This window comes from Octopus sinensis, linkage group LG10 (genome assembly GCF_006345805.1).
Source record: "Octopus sinensis linkage group LG10, ASM634580v1, whole genome shotgun sequence".
In the NCBI taxonomy this organism is placed as follows: Eukaryota; Metazoa; Mollusca; class Cephalopoda; order Octopoda; family Octopodidae; genus Octopus; species Octopus sinensis.
The window spans coordinates 30,836,675-30,850,086 of NC_043006.1; the positions used below are offsets into that span (position 1 = coordinate 30,836,675).

Consider the following 13,412-nt stretch of genomic DNA (forward strand, 5'->3'; position numbering starts at 1 on the left):
AGCACCAACCAATCGTGGCCGCTGCCAGACTCCCCTGGCACCTGTGCCAGTGGCATGTAAAATGCACCCACTACACTCGCGGAGTGGTTGGCGTTAGGAAGGGCATCCAGCTGTAGAAACACTGCCAGATCAGACTGGAGCCTGGTGCAGCCTCCTGGCTTCCCAGACCCCGGTCGAACCGTCCAACCCGTGCTAGCGCGGAAAACAGACGTTAAACGATGGTGATGATGATGATATATATATATATATATGAATATATGAATACAGTGCTGGTGCCACATTAAAAGCATTCAGCAGCCTTGGGTAGATTTTCTACCTGGCTGGCTCCTGTCACTGTCCTACCCATGCATGCATGAAAGATGGACATTAAATGATGATGATGATACATACACACACACACACCTCCATATATATATATGTGTATATATATGTACATATGTACACAAACGTGACAAAAGTAAATAGACACCCTTATAATCATAAAAATTTCTTTAACCCTTTAGTGTTTAAACTGGCCATATCTGGCCCAGATATTCTACATGTTTTATATTCAAACTGGCAATATCTGGACTCTCACACCTACCCGACAATGTCATTCTAAATATAAACAATCACATCATTGAAACCTCAAAGATATATGATAATGCATGATTAATTCAAAACATTTGAGTGGGAAAGTATTACATTTAACAGAGTAATCTGAACACTAAAGGGTTAAATCTGAAATTATACATTCAAATTATTTATTAATCATTATAATGTGAATATTTAATATTTAGTAGACATGCCCTTTACATTTTTCAATGCAAAGACCCTATTAGGCATGTTACTCATCAGATGATGAATATTCTCTTGTGGAATTTCTTGCCAAATTTCATGCAATAATATCAAAAGATCTGGCTTTGAAGATGCTTTCTTGTTCTTTTTATGAAATGTCCTGTTCATTACGCCCCAGAGGTGTTCAATAGGGTTCATATCTGGCAACTGGCTTGGTCATGAAGGCTTTTTAATGCTATTCTCATTCAACAAATCTTGGGTCATTTTAGCCATGTGATAAGGAGCCCCATCTTCCATAAATAAAGAGTCTTCTTTTGTCATTTCACCACCGGAGAAGATTGGAAGGGGCCCTTTCTGCAATATGGCCACATATTTATCTGAGTTTATATTTCTCTCACACTCCACCAGTTCTAATCAACCATTGCTCCAAATTGCTCCCCAGATAATCACAGAATATCTGCCTTGTTTCATTGTTGGCTGCAATCTTTTCCTATCAAATTCTTGATCACAGATCCTCCAGACCCACATTCAATCACTATCAGGAAATACAGCAAATCTGGACTTATCAGAGAATATGACAGTGTCCTAAAATGATAGTGGCCTCTCCACCATCTCACTGGCCTTATCTTTTCTCTGCTTGATGTCAGCTGGTCGAAGAAATGGCTTCCTCCTTTCTGCTCTGCCATAGTAACCAAGTTTGTGGAGATACCTGACAGTTGTTCTGGGACTGACATCAACTTGTTCTGTTATGTCCGAGACCTTGCAATGAGGATTATGTTCCACAATTCTCTTATCAAAGAGAAGGATCCTGTCAGAAGACCCTGGTTGATCTGGGCGAGGTGATGTGGATTTTGTTTCAAAGGAAATATATATATGGGATGACCTAGATGAGATGTATACACACACACACACACATTGTTAATAAAACAAACCCTGAAACTGAAGAAAATATGTGCTAAACACACAAGTTTATCAGTTTAAGAAAATGTTTGTCTGACCATGAATAAATTTTTGTTGATTTTCTTGGATTTTGGAATGTAGCTAACATGAAGAAAGGACATCTTTGAAACTATAAACCAAGGATTGCTTTGAAAGGGGATTACAAATTAAAAGTTCTGATAACAATGTTCATGAATATTGAATTCCACAAACAATATAATTAATTGTTGATTTCTTTATTTTCCTAATTACTCTTTCCTGCCATTGTGGCACTCATGTTCAAAGGCCGATGTAATTCTGTAATGGCTAATTAGCATGCTTGCTTAATTCAGTTAGAGAATCATTCAAATTATTCCACATTCTTCATTGCACTTTTACTCTGCCTGTCTGTTTGTCTGTCTCTCTGAATTTCAAAATTTTATTTATTTATTTATACATACATACATACGTATATACATACATATATATATATATATATATATATATATATATAATTATAAATAAATTAGGTTATCTACGAGATACCACCATGCTGAAAATAGCAGCCATGATCAGACTCTAAAACGACCTTATTTGTCCATATATCAATACGTGTTGATATATGGACAATAAGGTGGTTTTAGAGTCTGATCATGGCTGCTATTTTCAGCATGGTGGTATCTCGTAGATATCCTAATTTATAATTTTAATAATTATTACCTTTGAAGGTTATTTTTTTCCATGCTGACCACTTGATAAAATTGCTATTTTATTCTTAAATAAGGATCTTATACTTATATATATATATATCTATATATATATATATATATATATTATATATATTATATTAAATTAGAGATAAAACCACTATTAGGCAAATCATACAATGAAAAACTTAAGCCAATACATAAGATTAATTAATTTATATTATTTAAATATATATCAAAATTATTAAAAAAGATAATTAGTATAACACTACGATCGTTTCATGGCTGTCCAATTCTTGAAATTTCGAGTTACAGTCATTCTTCAGGTGGTTTAAATATTTAACTTAGTGAGGTTTAATCAATGAACTCATATATATATATATATATATATATATATATATATATATATATATATATATATATAAGAAAAAAGGTTGAAAATGCAATTTTTAAACGGTTTATTTACTTAACCGGTTTCACTCTTTGGTAAAAGATTGTCAAAAGTTACATTTAAGGAAACATTGAATAATATGGGTTCAAAAAAGTTTTTACATAATTGTCACATTGAATATTATGCATTCAAAAAAGTTTTTACATAATTGTCACATTGGATATTATGAATTCAAAAATGTTTTTTTATACATAATTGTCACATTACATGTATAAAATAGTGTTTGGTAACAGAGAAGTTCAATAGTGTGATGAGAATATTTGGGAAATTTGGCAGAAAAGGATAAAACAAATATATTATTGGGAATTGGTTGCGTTAATTATTGGTTGTCGCAAATGTCACATTACATGTAAATATATACAATCTTCGGTATATATATACAGCCTTTGACAGCAAAAATTAAAATGGATTTTTTATACATCTCAGAATATTTTAAGTACAAGGCGAGAATATGTTTTTACTGACCTGTTGGTATTAGCAGAAAGGCTGAACTGAGAGAACAGAGGAAGTAGCCATGTGGTGTATACTTCTCCCCTTTATGCATGAATGATTTTGGGGTTATCAGGAGGTTAGTATGCGGGTGTGAATAGATGTGTCAGATAGCGTCTGTTGTCACACACATATATACACACACACACACACACACACACACAACAACACACACACACACACACATAGTAAAACCAACACACACCACATACACCAACACACACACACACAGAACACACACACCCCCACACACAACGCACCCACATATATCACATATATACACAGCACACAAATATAATATGTATCTATATATAACATACACAGATATATAACACACATACACACACAACACCACACACACACACACACCACACACAACACACGCACACATACATACATAATATAAATATCACACAAATACACCTAGCATATATATACACACATACAATACACACATACAGCATGTAAGTAATATACATACACAATATATGCATGCAATATACATACGCAGTACATACATATAATATATATATATAGACAATGCATATACATATATACACATATACATATAAATAGTGTTTACATACACATACATAGATGTACCACATATACACACAATACACATACATACAACGCATACACATACACGTACGCATACATATAATATATATATACACACACACACACATAACATACATACACAATGTATACATATATATACACGCAATGCACATACATGTATTCATGCATATATAGACACCTACAATATACATATATACACTGCACACATACACACACATATATACACTTAATTGTACACATACATATACAATACACATACATACAATATACATATACACAATGCGCATGCAAATAATGTACATGTTTATACACACATAAACAAGCAAATAAATATACACACACACACATACACACACACACATATATATACACATATATATATATATATATATATATTACACACATACATACATACATACATGCACATACATATATTTTTTCACACACATACACATACATATATATATATATAAAAAATTCACCCCCCCCCACACACACAAATTACAACCTATAGCGTACACACTCAAATATATCTCTACATGCCGCACACACACACAAACAAAGTACTAACATATACACACATACCATGCATATACACACACAACACACACATATATATATATATAATATATTAATATTAAAAAACAAATACACATGTAAATACATACATACGTACATAATGCTCACACACACACACATACACACACACCCGACACAGTGCACACACACACACATATATACACACGTGCACACACACATACACAACAACGTGCGCGCACGCACACACAGACACACACACGCACACAGTGCACACACACACCACATATATAGCAGGAGCAACTAAAGACTGCTTCTCAATAAAAGCTCTCTTAACAACACCTGGAGTAAAAATCTCAAAGCGCGTAAGTTTGCCTTCTGGAATTTCATAAAAAATAACAACAAAGCTGACATTTATGAAAAGTGGCTCAACTCCACCCCTATCATCCTACCCAGAAAACTACAAATAAAACCCATCCAAAATGAACCAGAAAACCAAAAAAACCTCAGGGAGAAACTAGCTTTTGAAAAATTCAAAACGGAAGTAGAACTCTTGCAGCTCAGAGCCAACGCCAGTGAAGAAAAATCCAAGACCCTTGACAATGAAATGCAGATTGAAATCTCAAAACACTGTGAAGGAGCACTCCTTGATGAAACCACCAAACTCTGGAGAAAAAACTGCGAGGATGAAGAAATAACATCCCTCCAGCGAATGGAAAAAAACAGCTGGTTCACCAATTATGAAACAGAGTTCACAAAGGAACACCTTTCAAGCAACATATTTTAAAATATCTACTTCAACTCACACCCCTCGCCAAAAACAAAGAAAACCAACCACAAAACACTGAACACACACCACCCCTAACATCGACAACAACAACAACAACAGAACTTACAGACAGCACTACAATCCCATCAAAAGAACCGAGACACCCATCATCAAACGACAAACTTTCCAGACAACGTAGACCCCAACCCACACAAGAACCGTTCCAGATTCGGAGATCCTACCCATCACTTAGAAACCCATCTCTGAACTATGATTGTAGATTCCAACCAAAACCGCTCCTAACTCAGAGTTCTCCCCCAACATATAGGGATTCACTTCTAAACCATGAATATAGTTTCCAACCCACTCTAAGGAACCAACATTACACCCAGGACAAACAACCCAAACCTGGAATAACCAAAACTCTTCCAGGAGGCCACACCAACAACCCAGACCCTGGAACAACCAAAACTCCTCAACAGACAACATAGCAACGGGGGACAGAATCACAACAACCAAAACCTCTTCAACAGACATGTCAACGGGGGACAGAATCACATACAGCAAAATACCGCAAATAGAAGAACCCCCAGGATTCCTTTTTTAGGCAAGGGCATCAGTTTCCACGACACCAGATGGTAGATACCAACCCCGAAAACCAAAAATAGTGAATCTTTCTAACCTAACCTGTCGACACCACAAATAAAAATCCTTTCAAGAGGACTAAAATTCACCCCAACTCCGCAATACCCTAACTGAGGGAAATACAGGATGACATCTCGCACTTTTGCAGAAAATTACGCCTCACAGAGGAATTTTTTGACAGGAAAACTAATAATATCGACGAATCAATGGTCTGTAACAAAAGCAACTATAATCCCATAAAAGGCAAAAACAAAACTTAGACAAATTTTGCGATTACATCTCCAACTTCCCTTATGGTGAACTCCCACAACCTAAACTCAAACCCAACACCAGTAAAAGAGAATGGGAAATCATCCATACGCTACGAGACAATCATGACGTCACAATAAAGGAAGCTGATAAGGGTAGTACGGTCGTTGTTATGAATACTGAGCAATATAAAAACTCTGTATCTCTCCTTTTAGAGGATACCACATACTACGAAAGAGTAGTCGACTACCAGCAATCCAAAACAATGACCAATCTGAAGGCACTCATTTACCAACACCGGAATGACTTGACAGCAAAGGAATGCGACTACATTACTAAATTTAATTGCAAGCCAGCACACTCTATGGGCTTCCAAAAATACACAAGAGTCAAATTATCACAGAAGCTTGCAAAAAGTCCACTTCAACCTGCATCACTATACCACATCCCACTGATCTCAAACTGAGACCAATAGTGGCAGGCCCAAGTTGTGAAACACACAGACTTAGCAACTTTATAGATATCATCTTAAAGCCAATACTGAAACACATTCCAAGTATTGTAAGAGATGACCTGGACCTATTAAACCATCTCCCCAAACATGCCGATAAAGACACCTTAATCGTTTCTTTTGATGTTATTAATCTTTACACCACAATCCCACATGAATTTGGACTGGAAGCCATTAAATTCTGGCTGGATAAATATCCAATGAGATCCCGGAAAGAATTAAAAAAGAATTCATAATTGAGGGCCTCAAATTTATTCTGCAAAACAACTTCATGTATTTCCACAACAACACTTACAGACAGGTCTCAGGTACTGCAATGGGTACGAAAGTTGCACCTACCTATGCAAACCTGGTGATGGCCTACCTGGAATCACATATCTATGAAAAATCCAAATATAAGTACGGCCAGTCTTTCCACAAATACCTGTTGGAGAACTGGAAACGCTACTTAGATGATTGCCTCATCCTATGGTCCCAAACACTCGACCAACTTATAGACTTCAAAAACCTTATCAACAGTGTAAATAACAACATTCAATTCACAATGGAATATAGTCAGGACCAACTCCCTTTTCTTGACATCCTAATCATTAAAAAAGGCGTCAACATTGAAACTGACATCCATTACAAACCCACTGACTCTAAACAATACCTTCTATTCACCTCCAATCACCAAAACACACAAAGACAAATATCCCCTTCAACCTAGCGAGAAGAATCTGCACTATTGTCTCAAATGACACAACACGAAATAGAAGACTCCGGGAACTAAGGGCAATTCTTCTCGAAAGACATTACCCGGCATCACTAGTAGACAACGGAATAGAACGGGCCAAATCAATCAACATTCAAGACCTTCGAAAACCCAAACACATCCACAGTACAGTCAATAGCCTCCCTTATCTCTCAACACACAACCCAAGGAATGCAGAAGCTTACACTATATATACAACAACATTCCACAACTAAATCAAGACCCACGCCTGAAAAAAATACTGGCAGCTCTAAAAATAATAAAAAGTAAGAGACAACCTAAATCCCTAAAAAACCTCCTCACCAACGCAAAATTACACAACACAAAACCACCGCCCACCATCAAAAAATGTGGTCGCCCCAACTGCAAGACCTGCATCCACCTCATTGAGGGATCAGTACAAGTTCCACTCGGGACACACATTCATCATAAAAAATAATTTCACGTGCGCATCAAAAAATTTACTCTACGTCATAAGGTGTGAAGGATGCCACGAAGATTACATAGGGCAAACGAGCCTTACCCTCAGAGACAGAATGACAGTTCACCGACAACAACTGAGGGACCCCTCCACAAGACAGATACCACTAAGTGGACACTTAGACCTTTGTGCACACAATAAGTCCCCCAAATTCTTAGTCTTCCCACTATACCAATGCTCGGACAACACCACAGACCAAACACGAATAAATAAGAAAGTAATCTTATTCAAAAATACAGACCACAACTAAACATACTCTAAAACCCCCTGGAAACACATCCAGAGCAAGCACACAGGGACGCGCGCACGCTCACAGCATATCGTGCGGGCGGGCACATGCGCGCATCGGCACGCATAGGACACACTAGCGGGCATTGACCGCACACATACGTATGCACACGCATGCATTATATATATGTAGGTGATGTATGTGTGTGAGTGTGTGTGTGTGTGTGTGTGTGTGTTGTGTGTTGTGTGTGTGCACGTTGTGTGTGTGTGTGCGCGGGGTATATATATATGTGTGTGTGTGTGTGCACTGTGTGCGTGTGTGTGTATGTGGTGTGCGTGCGCGCGCGTTGTGTGTATGTGTGTGTGCACGTGTGATATATGTGTGTGTGTGTGCACTGTGTACGGGTGTGTGTGTATGTGTGTGTGTGTGTGAGCATTATGTACGTATGTATTTACATGTGTATTTGTTTTTAAATATATATATATATATATATATATATGTGTGTGTGTGTTGTGTGTGTATATGCATGGTATGTGTGTATATGTTAGTACTTGTTTGTGTGTGTGTGCGGCATGTAGAGATATATTTGAGTGTGTACGCTATAGGTTGTAATTGTGTGTGGGGGGGGGTGAATTTTTTTATATATATATATATGTATGTGTATGTGTGTGAAAAATATATGTATGTGCATGTATGTATGTATGTATGTGTGTATATATATATATATATAATATGTGTATATATATGTGTGTGGTGTATGTGTGTGTGTGTATATTTATTTGCTTGTTATGTGTGTATAAACATGTACATTATTTGCATGCGCATTGTGTATATATATTGTATGTATGTGTATTGTATATGTATGTGTACAATTAAGTGTATATATGTGTGTGTATGTGTGCAGTGTATATATGTATATTGTAGGTGTGCTATATATGCATGAATACATGTATGTGCATTGCGTGTATATATATGTATACATTGTGTATGTATGTTATGTGTGTGTGTGTGTATATATATTATATGTATGCGTACGTGTATGTGTATGCGTTGTATGTATGTATTGTGTGTATATGTGGTACATCTATGTATGTGTATGTAAACACTATTATATGTATATTGTGTATATATGTATATGCATTGTCTATATATATAATTATATTGTATGTACTGCGTATGTATATTGCATGCATATATTGTGTATGTATATTACTTACATGCTGTATGTGTGTATTGTATGTGTGTATATATATGCTAGGTGTATTTGTGTGATATTTATATTATGTATGTATGTGTGCGTGTGTTGTGTGGTGTGTGTGTGTGTGTGTGGTTGTGTGTGTATGTGTGTATATATCTGTGTATGTATATATAGATACATATTATATTTGTGTGCTGTGTGTATATGTGATATATGTGGGTGCGTTGTGTGTGGGGGTGTGTTGTGTTCTGTGTGTGTGTGTGTGTGTTTTGTATGTGGTGTGTGTTTGTTTACTATGTGTGTTGTGTGTGTGTGTGTTGTGTGTGTGTGTGTGTGTGTGTGGTGTGTGTGTATATATGTGTGTGACAAACAGACGCTATTGACCAGCGGGCACGGACACATCTATTCACACCCGCATACTAACCTCCTGATAACCCCAAAATCATTCATGCATAAAGGGGAAGTATACACCACATTGGCTACTTCCTCTGTTCTCTCAGTTCAGCCTTTCTGCTAATACCAACAGGTCAGTAAAAACATATTTCGCCTTGTACTTAAAATATTCTGAGATGTATAAAAAATCCATTTTAATTTTTGCTGTCAAAAGGCTGTATATATATACCGAAGATTGTATATATATACATGTAATGTGACAATTTGCGACAACCAATAATTAACGCAACCAATTCCCAATAATATATTTGTTTTATCCTTTTCTGCCAAATTTTCCCAAATATTCTCATCACACTATTGAACTTCTCTGTTACCAACACTATATTTATACATGTAATGTGACAATTATGTATAAAAAAACATTTTTGAATTCATAATATCCAATGTGACAATTATGTAAAAAACTTTTTTGATGCATAATATTCAATGTGACAATTATGTAAAAAACTTTTTTTGAACCCATATTATTCAATGTTTCCTTAAATGTAACTTTTGACAATCTTTTACCAAAGAGTGAAACCGGTTAAGTAAATAAACATCGTTTAAATTGCATTTTCAAACCTTTTTTCTTATATAATCCCACTCGTGCGATACCCCACAACTCAACTTTTTTATATATATATATATATATGTATGTATATGGTAATTGAAAAACAGAAGATAGAAGACATGAGAATTTTTATTAATCAAGACAACATACATACATACATACACATATATCACCATCTTCATCATCATCGTAATTTAAGATACATTTCTTTCCATGTTGCAATGTGTTAGACATGTCTTCTTTATAATAAACTTATTTATTCATTTATTTTTAAATTAAATTCTTGTTTTGGTGAAATTCATTTTTCTTTGTCTTAATGTTTAACTATCATTTGCATCTTTCCCAACATATTTTTCTGAAATTCTTCATTTCTCGACCGGTCCCCTTCCCACCCAACCTGTGATGGTTAAACTTACTTCCATGTTTACAGGCAATTTATGTCGTTCAATTTAATTGAGTTTCAACTGAAAATGTTTTAATTTTTCCCATGATGGACACTCATTTTAACTTCACAGATTCTTGTAATGAAATAATGTCCTCTCTGGTCAGCATTAAATGTCTGTTTGATTGCTTAATTATTGGTTACAAATTTTGGCACAATGCTAGCAGGTTTTTTTGTGGTGGGGGTGTTGTGTGGGTGGGTGCTGTGGGGATGGGGTGGGGTATGTGTGTGTGTGGTGGTGGGCTGGATAAGTCGATGAAATTGACGCTAGAGTGCAACTGGTACTTATTTTATCAACCCTGAAAGAATGAAATCAAAGACAGCCTCAACTGAATTTGAACTCAGAACATAAAAATGGAGGAATTGCCTCTAAGCATGCAAATGATTCTGCCAGCTCCCTGTCTTAAACTGTACCATATAGAACCGTTTAGAAACCATCGTATTGCTCAAAGTACTCACAGTTACCTGATGATCAATTATGTGAAACTCTGAGTTGCAGTTTGTGAAAGCTTTTCAGTTTCAATGAAATACATATACATACACGTGTATATGTGTGTGTGTATCATAAATATGAGGGTAATAAATTAACATAATTTATTACTAGTGGTTAGCATTCATAAATAAAAGTCAGAAGATATATCTTTTAAAATACAAGAGTGTATAAAATATTTTTATACACAGTGAGAAGACCCTTGACAGGACTCCTTACATGCTAGAAAGGGCAGTTAAAACCCAAACCACAGAAAAAATTCATGAGGAACACTGTTATAACACCAGAATGAACAAAAAATGAATTAGTTAATCCCAAACTGAAGTTTCTCTATTAATTGCCAAATAAACTAATTTGGAATCTGTAGATCGTCAGTGAGATCGCTGATTAACAAATAATTGTGCAGTAGCAAATACGGTACATTTAGGTAGATGTCTGGGTCCCCAAAATTTATCTATATGATCCATTTCCCTGCTAAACACTACCTGCATTTTCTACTGCTATTAAAATAAGGCTCACAATTCTTTAAGATTTGCTGTAGTTCTTCTTAGTACTTTCATTGATGACCATACATATCTAGATAAGGCTGTGACATTGTGTGTTTCCTGGATACTAAAGGAGGATTTATGTTGTTGAATCTGTTCCTGATAGGACCTTCTCTCTCACTGAAATACTGCCACCTGTTTGACTGTCCATTGAGACCCTTTGATGTTACTTCTGCCTCATATACGATAGTCTCCATGTTTACAGTGGCCTAAAATAGGACATGTGGTGGTGTATCTATACGAGCATCTTGCTACAATCTCAGGCCTGCCTACTATCTTTCTGACACACATTAAAGGAATCTCTTGAGGTGTGCCCACAACAAATTTTACTGAACCTATTCATACAGGGAAAGTGATTCTCCACTAATATCTTACCAGCACAAGTGTTTATGTTTAAAGGGAAGCAGGGTGTGAACTACAACAAACTCCAGTGATGTTTTCTCTCAGTAGGGCTTGGGTCCAGCATCTAACTAATCCTGTCCTTAAAACTACTGGTAGCCAGGACCTCATCTAATTGTATGGCAGAGGCATCAAAAATCTCATTACTTGAAGACAGGTTGTAGATTCTTTGAACATTTATCTATAACCTCCACATTCCAAAAACAAAACAAAAGGTTAAATCTCCCATTAATGTCAAAATAAGATCAACAACTTGAGCTTGCTACAAATCTACTGACCAACTAACCTTTTCTTCTACCAACACCCTTTTGTTAACCCCTGCAAAACAGCACCAAGAACTAAAGCTTATACATTGAATTCTGAACAATAACATAACACCAAATTTAGTCCATAAAAATCTTCCATAATAACTTTTCATCTCAGTCTGCCCTACAACCATATTATCCTTCAGTTTTTATTGGGTTAGGCTGTACCAAACCCAATAAAAACAAATTAACCAGAGACTATGTAAAGCTTTGAGGAATTCCAATGACAGCTTAGTAGGCTGAAGTTTCGAAGTCACTGACAATATTATTCTTGTTAAAGAATAATACATACATACACACATGCTAGTGGTTGTCTACTCCTCATGCAGAGTTTGACCACCACCTGTACCTACACCTTAGAACCATCATGGCATCTGATGTAGCTTTTTAAACTAGATAATGTTCTGAAAAGACATGCACACAGATTGTACATCCGAATTGGACCACCAAGAGCAGCAGTTAAGTTCTGATCCTTGTGGATCCTAAAATGACTCTTGAGGCCTCCATTGGATTTGCAAACCTTCTGGCATACATTGCATTCAAAGGTGTGCACAGACATATAGGCAGAATAGTTGGTGGAGGTTCGTTTTCCATGGGTTCACAGATGAGATTTGAGCCCAGCAAAAGAGAGGCATGGTCTGTCACAGACTGTGCACACAAAAAGGTCATTGTCATTCACCTTCTCAATCGTTACATTTTTTCTTAGATATCTTTTGAATCTTACATGCATTATCTTGGCCTCTTCAAATGCTTTCCCTCCACTCCACACTTTTGTTTGCCGTCCAACTCGATCTGAAGCAAGGGTTTCTATGTTTTCTGGATCCATTCCAAGTGACTTCATAGTAGTCCTTATGCATACATACACACACATATGTATATATGTAGAGAGATAGAAACAGACAGATAGATAGATAGATAGATAGATAAAATA

General features: G+C 36.1%; 1 protein-coding gene and 1 long non-coding RNA gene across 3 annotated transcripts in view; both read right to left on the reverse strand.

The window, feature by feature from the left end:
• Nucleotides 1-13,412, reverse strand: part of LOC115216718 (formimidoyltransferase-cyclodeaminase-like) — a 46,090-nt gene that overhangs the window by 27,153 nt on the left and 5,525 nt on the right. The gene's annotated exons all lie outside the window — the stretch shown is intronic.
• On the reverse strand, nucleotides 941-9,633 carry LOC118765080. The gene is made up of 3 exons (XR_005000929.1): nucleotides 9,592-9,633; nucleotides 6,453-6,459; nucleotides 941-1,170 (listed from the first exon to the last, which is right to left on the reverse strand). It is a non-coding gene; the product is annotated as an uncharacterized LOC118765080 (long non-coding RNA).